The sequence below is a fragment of the Lepidochelys kempii genome, chromosome 8, assembly GCF_965140265.1.
Source record: "Lepidochelys kempii isolate rLepKem1 chromosome 8, rLepKem1.hap2, whole genome shotgun sequence".
Lineage (NCBI taxonomy): Eukaryota > Metazoa > Chordata > Testudines > Cheloniidae > Lepidochelys > Lepidochelys kempii.
The window spans coordinates 102,824,365-102,836,604 of NC_133263.1; positions in this window are offsets into that span (position 1 = coordinate 102,824,365).

Here is a 12,240-nt window from a genome sequence, read left to right on the forward strand (position 1 = left end):
TATTTCTTATCCCTGTTTCCCTACATTGCCCTATTGCTCACTGAGGTAACCATCCACTGACTCACTAGTACAGCCACCTCAAACCCAATGACTAGAACAGGGTTCAAAAAAGAACTGGATAAGTTCATGGAGGATAGGTCCATCAATGGCTATTAGCCAGGATGGGCAGGGATGGTGTCCCTAGCCTCTGTTTGCCAGAAGCTGGGAATGGGTGACAGAGGATGGATCACTTGATGATTGCTTGTTCTGTTCATTCCCTCTGGGGCACCTGGCATTGGGCCACTGTTGGAAGACAGGATCCTGGGCTACATGGACCTTTGGTCTGACCCAGTCTGGCCATTCTTATAAGCCAGAGTCTTTAGTGCTTGCTGCTGCTTTGACTACATTGGCTCATGACCTGCCCTTCATCTCATGACATCCCTACATGCCTACGTCCCCATGGCCTTTAAGTCCCAACTTGTCAGCATTTCCAAAGCAGCCGAAGCGTTGCTGGCATCTCACAGCTAACGAGCTGCTCAGAGCCCTGGCTGCAGCCAAAGCCCCAGAGGCCCTGACGTGGGATTCTCAAACTAGGCGGGGAAACACCTGTCCCTCGCCAGTGGGGCCTGATCCTGTAGGAAAATGCAGGGCAAGTGTGAGAGAAAGGTATTGGGTGTGAGCAGGAGAGAGAGAGAGACTGGGTCAGCTGCTAGGGCATGAACGACCTAAGCAGATGACCTGGCTCAGGTGCCCGATTCCAGGATAGCGGTCATGGCTTAGGACCCCAAGCTGAAGGAGGCACCTATCTCTGGCCTGTCAGCCAGGATCAGCTCAGTTGCTTAGGTGCCTACACCCTGCCCCTCTCCTCAGGATTTCACTCTTGAACTTTGCCCAGCGAGCCAGCTTCTGAAAATCCCATGCTTGGGTGCTTAACTATCCCCAGACACTCGATAGGGAGCCCATGCAGCACAGTGTGCCACCTAATGCCGGGCTGAAAATTCCCCTTGTCTACAGTCTGCCTACAGCCAAGCAATGCCTAAATCCTTTTAAAAATCTGCCCCCACCCCACCACGAGACGGTGGTGAAGGAAGCTACAAAAGTACACCATGTACTGGACTGTATTCGTACATAGCATGTCTTTGCAAAGGACACTGCTTAGGAGAATGGATACCAGCTCACCAAGAGTTAGTCAGTCTAGTTTGACCATAATCATTACTCCACTGTGTAGGAAAAGTCTCTCTCTCTTGTGTTGATATCATTAGTCTGCCAGCCTTGCCAATCCACTAGCAAGTAAGGTTGGTCGCTAACATTTTCTTTGATTTCTACACAAGGACTGGCCTATACTGAAGGGTTTTACCAGTTTAACTATGTCAATTAGGGCTGTGAATTTCTACCAAAAATAGTTATACCAGGTGCAAACCAGGCTGTGTCACCACTTGCCCTGAGACCCTGGGTGCCTCGTAATGCTTTGTTGTTGTAGCTCTCAACCTAGGCCACCCACAAACAGCAAGTAGGTTACACCCTGAGTGACTGTGTACACCCACAGCCCTGGTCCAGCAATTCTGATCCCAGCAGCCTGTCAGCAACACTCCAGTCACACTCTGGCCTCCACCAGCCTTGGTTACCCCTTGCAGGGTGACCCCAACATGCTCCCAGTACCAAATTCTCCCCAAAATGTGTGTTCTGCACTGTCAGGGCCTCTCCTGGGCAGTTCAGTATTAGCGGTCTGTGGTCCTGTAAGAGGTGAATATTCCACAGTTTGCAACTTTCACAGGAGTTACCCAAACAGTTCAGTTTAACCACAACACTGGATTAGTTTGATTAAAGAATAAAACAAGTTTATTGAACAACTAAGAGAGAGAGATTTTAAGTGAGTACAAGTATTAAGGTCAGAAACGGTTGCAAGAGAAATAAAGATAAAACTCTTCCTGTCCTGAAAGATAAAATTCAACAAAGTAGACTTGATAGAAGCTAAAATCCTTACCACCTTTCTCAGCAATAGGGTGAACAAATTCTCTGGGTCAGGGTTCCCCACCTCCTCCCAAAATCAGAGGGCTGGCTCCTTTGTCTTTTTAGGTGGGGTGGGAAGAGAAAACCTTGGGAGTTTTGGCCTCTCACTTTTATAGCCGTCACCCTTTGAAATGTATTTTCCTGAAGGTCACCCCGAGATAAAGTTGAGTCCAGCTGTGAGGATGGAGACATGGAGTTTTATGGTGAAAGAGGTTCCCTGTTATTTGCTCAGATGCAAATGGATCTTCCACACACACACACCCCGCCCTGCTTCCTTGCCAAAATATAGCCACTTGACAGGTGATTGCCAATCAACTTTCATGACACCTGGCTAGAGGTATCAGCTTGCCCTTTGCCTTTGACAAACTGATTTATCCCTTCCCCGGGCTTGTTTGGTAAAGACGTCAGTCATAATTTCAGCTTATGTTCCTAACTTTACATATATTTCACCATGGTATTATTAACCAGTGAGTTATTAGTTTTCCAATTATACCTGACAAGGCATATTTTGTACAAAGATCATTACAGTTGTGTGTAGCGTGTGAATACAAGGCTGCATTTGGTCACACTATACTTAAGAGCTTTACCAATACACCTATGTCAGTTAGGGGTGAGAATTTCCACCAATATAGTTACACTGGTATAAAGGTGCCTTCATACCTGTATGTCTTATTCCTTTTCCTGAACGGGACTAGGCTACAACAATATAAGGTCTTTTATATCAATACCACTTGAACTCCACTGTTCCAAAGAGCTTATAATCAAAAGGGTTGTCTACTGCAGAAAGTTTTGCCAGTATAATTCACATGGCAAAACCTTCTACAGCAGACAACCTCTCTGACTGCAAGCTCTTTAGAGTAGGAACCATATTTTTGTGCTGTGTTTGTACAGCACCTAGTCTATGACTTGGGCCTTTATGTGTTACCCCAATAAAAAAATCACAAAAATTACTATATTCAAACCAAATGAAGTCTAAGTCTATCCAACATCATAGATTCCAAGGCCATTGTGATCCTCTAGTTTGACTTCTTGTATATGACAGACCAGAGAACTACCCGAAAATAATCCCGAGAACAGATCTATTAGAAAAACATCCTTTTAAAAATGGTCAGTGATGGAGAATAAACCATGATCCTTGGTAAATTGTTTCAATCGTTAATTACCCTCACTGTCAAAACTTTACACCTTATTTCCAACCTGAATTTGTCTAGCTTCAACTTCCAGCCATTGGATTGTGTTAGACCTTCCTCTGCTAGACTGAAGAGCCCATGATTAAATATTTGTTCCCCACGTAGATATCCATCGTCTATGATCAAGTCACCTCGAATTTCTCTTTGTTAAGCTAAATAGATTGAGTTCTTTGAGTCTATCATCTTGGTGAGCTCTGCAGCAATGATCCAATATCCATTTTACCCAGACTGCTCACCATAGCCCTTGTACCTAACCCAGGGGTGAAAGTAATATTAAACACTTACCGGTCCGGGGACCCGGCTCCGGCCCCCTGGAAGGGGCAGGGCCTCGGGTGGAAGGGGCAGGGCTAGGGGGGTCAGCAGCGGTGGTAGCAGCAGCGGTGGCAGCCGGGAGCCCCAGGCCCTTTTAAATCATCAGCCCTGGGCCATCAACCCTTTGGCCCCTGCCAACATTGTCCCTCCCGGCAGAGCCACCGACAGGTGGGGGCAAAAGGGGCAGTGATGGTAAAGCACTGCCGTGGCAACCCTTTAACGTCGGCTGCGTATGGACTGGTACTGGCTTCTTACCGGTACGCCGAACCAGCCCACTTTCACCCCTCCTTAACCAGTGCAACCAACACTTGAGAAAAGCCATAGACACAGGTGGCTGATGTGCCATTAATAGACTTCTTCAAACTGATGACAGACGGATAGTCAGAGCCCTCAGTGAGCTCTAATTAACAAAGCTCGCACTCCAACCTTTATCTGGTTGGATGACCATGTTAATTAAACTTGTCACGCTCATTGTTCTGTTCTAAACATGCTTAACCCTTCCCTAAGCCTGTTTGATGACAAAACACGGTTATTTTATCAATCTAGGCACTTATATGGCCCCATCACTGTTTTATCTTTGTACTTCCCACATACCTGAAAATAGAAATAACAACAGTTAGCAGTGAGGAAAATTCAGAATTTCCACAGGAAACTTGGATATTTCAATAACTGCGTTCATCCCAAAACAGGACCAAAAATTGAAATGTCAACATTTTCCATGGAATGCAAATTCTAAAATAAAAAATCCATTTGGAAATGTCGAAATGTTGATGTGCTGTGGCTAAGCAGAAGGGGCTGCTCAGGTTGGTAGCATTTGGACTTTTCCATGGGGGAAATGGTTTCATCCCAACTGCAGGCTGCATTAAGCAAGCCTGGAGGTCATGAATGCATGGATCAGCATGGCCAGGTCTGTGTCCACTAGGACAGGGTTCAGCCTTCTGGCCCGATGGGCATTTTATACCACTGTGGCTAGTTAGATATCTAATAGCACTGAAGAGTCCAAAAGGACCCCAAGGCTGTGGGCTCTCAGACGCAAATGTGCTCAATAGTATGGGGGGTGGAGGACTTCCTTCTTCCTACCTAGCATCATCTATACAATGCCTGGGTTCATCTCTAGCTAGCTGCTCTTCACTGAGGGCTAATTTTTCTTTTCTGCTACTATAGTCTGAATGCCGCTGCTGTAGATAGATGGAGCTGCCTTCATGGTGTAGGTCACGCAGTTCTCACTAACGTCTCTGCTAATAAAGTGCTTTCCTCTGCTATGAATCACGCAGTCTGCCTATATTCCCATCTGTCATAATTACATATGGTTACCTGTTGTTCCAACAATTGGTTGGCATAAGTCGACTATGACAGTGAATAAAACCCAGTGCTAATGTGGAATACAGATGCCATTTATTTCTTCTTTCCCATGCATCTGAAGGCAAACTGCTTTCTTTCCAAGCAGACTTTGTATCAAGCTATGAATAGTTTATTGCACCAAAAGGCTGAAGCATTTTCAACTGACCTTTCTATTGTGTATTCTGATTTTTCCCTCCCAAACACTACATAATACATGTAGACTTCTTCTCCTTAAGATTATCTATGATTGATTAAGCTTTCTACCAGCTTCGGAAAGAATTATAAATCCGAGATAACAAACTCATCCTGATTTAGAAAAAGAATCTTTCCTTTATCCTGTATAAATCTTATGGCTTTTTTTTTTAATAGATGATTGCAAGAAACTGGGGTCGTGTGACTTGATGATGAACCTCCTAAAAGCAAATCATGTCATCTAAAGTCTCTTTTGCATCAGACGACCTTCAAAACAAATCAGAACGTAAAAACCCAGCTGGCATAGTGGTCTCATTGACTCCGTCAAGAGCTGCATGGCTTTAGAAATGCATTATCAGTCAGCAGCAATTTTTGATTTGTCCCCAGTGTGGAACTGTAGACATGGGCTTCGTAGTGAACCAGAATGTGTTCATATTCCAAATGTTGACAGCTACATTTATATTAAGTTGATTCCCCCTCTGAAATTATCACAAGTGTAAAAAATTCTTTCTATAGATAATGCCGGCCTTGGCTACAAGGTATGTTGGTCTGGGTTTGAAAATTCACATATATTTGAGTCAACAATAGGTTAGGGGGTAGGAGAGGATGGGAAAAGTAGAGTCTATAATTCTTAATCATAGCTTTGCAGGGCTTAGCTGTACTCCCACTGTTGAAAAATGTTTCAAAAAGCAAAATAAATGATCTTCTAGTTACAAAAGTATTGATTTTTCCCACATCCAGTAATAAAGAGCAAGTCACCTGTAGGTAAAACTCTTGTAAAATATATTTTATACTATAATAGTCTGGAGATAGAGTTATATGCAACTGAGAGAAAGAGAGAGATGACAAATCTTTTCTAATAATGTAGTGGCTCAACATATTTCATGTCATGCATTACCTACCTAAAGTTGGTTTTTTGTTTGTTTGTTTTTTAAACCAGCATAGAAAGACTCTTCAGTAGTGCAGGCTTTATGGAGCTTGGTACTTTAGGGTTTTGTTTTGCAAGTGCTGCTGGGTCATAAATGAATACACCAAGGGCCCAATCGTGATTGCGCTTGGTGCCAATGTCAAAACACCCCCTGACTTCAATGGGGACAAAATCAAGCACCAAAGATTGAAATAAGTCCATGATGCAGAGGCCCTTGGCACAACCCATGATCCACATTAGGGCAGATCTAGGAGCCGTACCAGGGAAACTGCATCAGACACTGTCAGGGTCTCCAAGCTAACCTAAGGAAGCCACTGTGGACTGTAGCAGTGATGGCCAAGGGAGGACCCAGCAGCTCCAACTGAACACAAGAACTGGAGCTGCTAACCAAGCTCAATTTCCTCTCTCCGACTCCACCCATGTTCCCACATTTCTCCTCCTGAAAGCTGTGTGTGAAGTGGGTTTGACCCAAAGGAAACATATCCATTATTTCACACTTGGGTCAACGTACAGCCCAACTGAAAGCATCAGAACCCTCTGCAAGTCATACAGCTAAGTGCCAGTTACCCCAGGGCCTGATTCAACTCTAAATCACACTGGAGTGAATGCAGATAAATTCCATTGGTTGCCGTGAAATTACTCTAGATTCCCAGAGCAGAATTTGATCCTACCGGCAACACTGAAGTCAAAGGCAAAACTCCCACTGAGATTGAAGAGACCAGGATTTGGTTCAAACTGTTCTGTAAAGATATTGGAGTTAGATGAATAATTCCGGTCTTGATAAGTTGGTTCTGGAACAGTTTTTAGTCCCATTGAAGCCAATGACAAAACTCCCATTGACTTCAGTGGGTCAGAGTGGGGTAGAATCATAGAATATCAGGGTTGGAAGGGACCTCAGGAGGTCATCTAGTCCAACCCTCTGCTCAAACCAAGACCAACACCAACTAAATCATCCCAGCCGGGGTTTTGTCAAGCCTCGGCTATATTGGGTTGGGTTCATGTTCATGGGAAGCAGAGCTGCCTTGCCATTTTCACTACCAGCTCTGTAGAGGGGTAAAACATAACAGACCGTAGGTTCTCAACCTGAGAGTCAAAGCTGCCCTACTCTTCCCACTAGCTACATGTGCTGGAGGGAGTCCTGGGTTGGAAAAAGGAGAGGAAGCATCATGCAATGGCTAGGGCACTAGCTTCTGCCTTGGAAGACCAGGGTGCAATTCGCTGCTCTCCCTGTGCTTCAGGTCCCCATCTTTAAAATAGGGCAACAGACCTGTCCTACCTCACTGGGGTATAGTGAGAATTAATTCATTATGGATTATAAGGTGCCCAGATATTATGGAAATGGGGGCCAGAAAAGCACCAGGAGTAGCAAAGGTGAAGAACCACTGTGATATGCAGCATTGTGGTCGGTGTGCCAGCCCCAGGATTAGAGAGCGACAAGGTGGGGGAGGCAATATGAATCAGTGACTTCTGCTGGTGAACGAGACAAGCTTTTGAGCTACGCAGAGCTCTTCCTCATGTTTGGGAAAGGTCCTCCGAGTGTCATAGCTAAATACAAGGTAGAACAGATAGTTTAGCAAAAGTAGTTAGCACGTATTCTAAGGGCCCGTTTGAGGTGATTATTCCATTAACATTCCTGTAGTCAAAGGACAAAAAGGGGAGTTACTGGGTTACAGATGGTTGTATTAAGCGATAAACTTTGCTAGACACTAAAAGTCATGGTCTTCATAGGGATTTGTAGCTTATTACAGCAATCTGACAGAAGTTGGTCCAATAAAAGATATTTCTTCACCCACTTTGTCTCTCTAAACCACTGTGATGGACTATTTCCAACTACATAATATTAGCAGTCCTTTGATGATGATGATGCTACTTGAAAATCTAAAGATTTCTAGGGGACTTCTCTGTCTGTATTTGTATTTCAGTAGTATTTAAAGGCCCTGGTTAGGATCAAGATCCTATTGTAGTAGGGACTGTATTATATTCACATATGAAGAGATGATCCATGCCAACCAAAAAAAGTACAATCCCTTTCCCAAATTCCTTAAAATAGGAATGAATGAGGACTGTCACATGTTCTCTCTGAATGTGTTCATTTCTTCACAAAACTTGAATGGAAATCACTGTGACAGGTGAAGTCCTAGAAGCTAAGACCTGTTGCATCATTTCTGCAGTGCTGATCTGTTGAACACTGTGACTTTTCTGGTGCATGGTGAATATGGCAAAACATTCAATGAATTAAAAGATGCTGTTAGTCCAATGCTCATTTGGGGCCTGATCCAAAGGCCAGTGAAATCAATGGGAGTTTTGTCCATTGAGTTCACTGGGCTTCGTATCAGGTCCTTGATTCAAGCTTGAAAGCCAAGTTCCAAAACTTTTGCATCTAACACAGATGTGCGAGTGTGTAGGCTTTACACGCAGGAAGCTGTGAATGAATCTGTCCTCATGCCCTGCCAGTGTGACAGGGCAGCACTACTGCAGATGGGAAACTGAGGCATGGAGATCACATGGCTTGCCCAAGTTCAGTCAGGGAATCTGTGGCAGAGCTGGGAATTCAACCTAGATCCCCTGAGTCTCACTAGAGTGCCTGAACCACAAGACCACCTTTCCAAACCGAGAGAAGCTGATCAGTACTGCTAGAAAAACATAAGTCAACTGCAAAAGGAACTAAACCAAGTGGCAGAGCCGCAAAAGGAAAGACAAGTGAGAGAGTCTGAGATCCTTTGCTGCTGAATTTTACAAAGCTGAGTTAGGAGAAGCAGAGGAAGCGAAAAAAATTAGTATCAAGGATTATTTTTCCTGCAGTGCATAAGTGGTAGAACACAGAAGAAACTGGAATATTTTATGTCACCCCAGGAACTAGAGAGCAGTGCCTAGAAATACCCGCATTCCTGGGCACTTCTGCAGCCTTTTGTCTTTTGGTAAGTCTCTTCAATGTGCAAATAACAAAATCTAAATCGTCACCCACGTGTACAGCTACCAACCTTTAAAAGAAGTGGCTGGATCATTTTCCAGCAATGAAATGCTTTTCTCAAGCCAGCCAGCATCCCACAGTGTTTCCAATGAGCAGAGAGAATGTAAAAATCACAGGGAAGACCATGCCATAAAGGAATCTTAGGAAGGCAGGTATATGGATTTGTTCTCTGTGAATTTAAGCAGAACAGTTGCGAAGCCATAAAGGTTTATTTCCTGCTAAATTAATCCACGAGTGAATTTCAAACAAAGTTCCCCACCACTGGGACTAGTCATTCAGGCACCAGTTCAAGAAAGTACTTCAGAATGCGCTGAAGGCCATCCCTGTTCAGCAAAGCACATGCTTAACTTTACACATATGCGTGAGTCGGATTGAACCATGGCCTGACTGACTGACGTGATGTTTAATACTAAGGTTGGTCAAAAATCTTCCATCTATGCTGTTTCTCAGCATAACAGTTCTCTGACAAAATAAAATTCCTCACAAAAAGCATCAGCTTCCTGTGGAAAATTATGATTTTTTTTGGTCAAAAATCCTAAATGCCCCCAAACTGAAACATATTCCTTTGAAAATGCTGCCATTATGCCTCATGGGAGTTGCAGTTCAGTTACCTCATATGTCCCCATTCTCTTCTGTGGGCCAGGATCCCCAGCCAGACTACATCTGCCGTGCTGCACCATGGCCAGCAACTCCCGTGATGCACCAAGAAGGGAGACCATGGGGCATCATGGGAGATGTAGTCCAACCAGAGAGCTCAACTTATAGAGGAGAATGGGAGCTTGTGGCAACCAAACTACAACTCCCATGATGCACCACAGCAGCATATTTAAATTAGGGCTGTCAAGTGATTAAAAAAATTAATCATGATTAATCGCACTGTTAAACTATAATAGAATACCATTTATTTAAATATTTTTGAATGTTTTCTACATTTTCAAATATATTGATTTCAATTACAACACAGAATACAAAATGTACAGTGCTCAGTTTATATTTATTTTTATTACAAATATTTGCACTGTAAAAAAAACAAAAGAAATAGTATTTTTCAATTCACCTAATACAGGTACTGTAGTGCAATCTCTATCATGAAAGTTGAACTTACAAATGTAGAATTATGTACAAAAAATAAGTGCATTCAAAAATAAAACAATGTAAAACTTTAGAGCCTACAAGTCCACTCAGTCCTACTTCTTGTTCAGCCTATCGCTCAAACAAGTTTGTTTACATTTGCAGGATGTAATGCTGGCCACTTCTTGTTTACAATGTCACCTGAAAGTGAGAACAGGCATTCGCATGGCACTGTTGTAGCCAGCGTTGCAAGAGATTTATGTGCCAGATATGCTATGCATATGTCCCTTCATGCTTCGACCACCAATCCAGAGAACATGTGTCCATGCTGATGACGGGTTCTGCTCAATAACAATCCAAAGCAGAGTAGACCGATGCGTGTTCATTTTCATCATCTGAGCCAGGTGCCACCAGCAGAAGGTTGATTTTCTTTTTTTTTGTAGTTCGGGTTCTGTAGTTTCCAGATCATTGTTGCTCTTTTAAGACTTTTGAAAGCACGCTCGATATCTCATCCCTCTCTGATTTTGGAGAGCACTTCAGATTCTTAAACCTTGAGTCAAGTGCAATACCTATTTTTAGAAATCTCATATTGGTACCTTCTTTACATGTTGTCAGATCTGCAGTGAAAGTGTTCTTAAAAGGAACATGTGCTGGGTCATCCTCTGAGACTGCTATAAAATGAAATATATATATATAAAACAGAACAGGTGACATTCAATTCTCCCCCAAGGAGTTCAATCACATTTAATTAACGCATTATTTTTTTAATGAGCATCATCAGCATGGAAGCATGTCCTCTGGAATGGTGGCTGAAGCATGAAGGGGCATATGAATGTTTAGCATATGTGGCAAAAATACCTTGCAATACTGGCTACAAAAGTGCCATGAGAATGCCTGTTCTTACTTTCAGGTGACATTGTAAATAAGAAGCAGGCAGCATTATCTCCCGTAAATGTAAACTAACTTGTTTGTCTTAGTGATTGGCTGAACAAGAAGTAGGACTGAGTGGACTTGTAGGCTCTAAAGTTTTACATTGTTTTATTTTTGAGCGCAGTTATATAACAAAAAAAATATACATTGGTTAGTTACACTTTCACGATAAAGAGATTGCACTATAGTATTTGTATGAGGTGAATTGAAAAATACTATTTATTTTGTTTATCATTTTTACAGTACAAATAATTTTTAATCAAAAATAATAATATGAAGTGAGCATTGTACAGTTTTTATTCTGTGTTGCAATAGAAATCAATATACTTGAAAATGTAGAAAAACATCCAAAAATATTTAATAAATTTCAATTGGTATTTTATTGTTTAACAGTGCAATTAGTCACGATTAATTTTTTGAGCTAATCATGTGAGTTAACGGCAATTAATCGACAGCCCTAATTTAAATCAAAATATTTCAGTTTTCCACTGAATTTTTTTGGTATGCAAATATCCAATGAAAACTGAAATTGTCTATGGGAGAAACCTATTTTTTGACAAGCTCTCTGTAATATAAGGAAATATGGATGTTTCCATTCTAGCTTCGGCCTGAGTGATAAATACGCAGTAGAGTTCCGAAGAGCATCTAAAATCGGCAAATGTTCACCAGAGGTCTTATCCAAAACACGCTGAAGTCAATGGCAAAATTACAACAGGCTTTGGATCACACTCTAAATTAACATTTAGGAGTTCTTGACATCCCTCAAGTGTGAAAACTATCCTAAAGAAAATGAATACGTATTGAATGTTTTTTATTTGTGTATTTCTCCAAGTGAGCTGAGAGGATTCAGATCTGGACTTGCACTGCAAGCTAGTTGTTGGTAGATGACACCATAAGTCAAAAAAGGATGGAGTTTAGCTCCTTAAGCAACATTTTCCCCAGGTCGTGTGTTCAGATCAGCAGGGATATATTACAGGTAACGGTACTCATGGGCTTGTATCACTGATAAATATAGCTGGGGGGACAGGTGTCAGGGTGTTCTGGTTTAGAGCATCTTAAACAAGTCACTTCACTTTTTTGTCCTTCTCATTCCCCTTGGTCTGGCTTGTCTATGTAAAGCACTTCAAGGTAGGGATTGTTTTTCCACTATGTGTTTGTACAGCTCCGAGCACAAATGGGGCCCTGATCTTGACTGAGGCCTCTGAGCACTCCCATAACACACACACACAAATAATATCATCGACCTGTTGTAACCAAACTTTATATTCCATCCACACCACAGACTTCCCTTGCATTCTTTCCGCTATCCTCCTTAC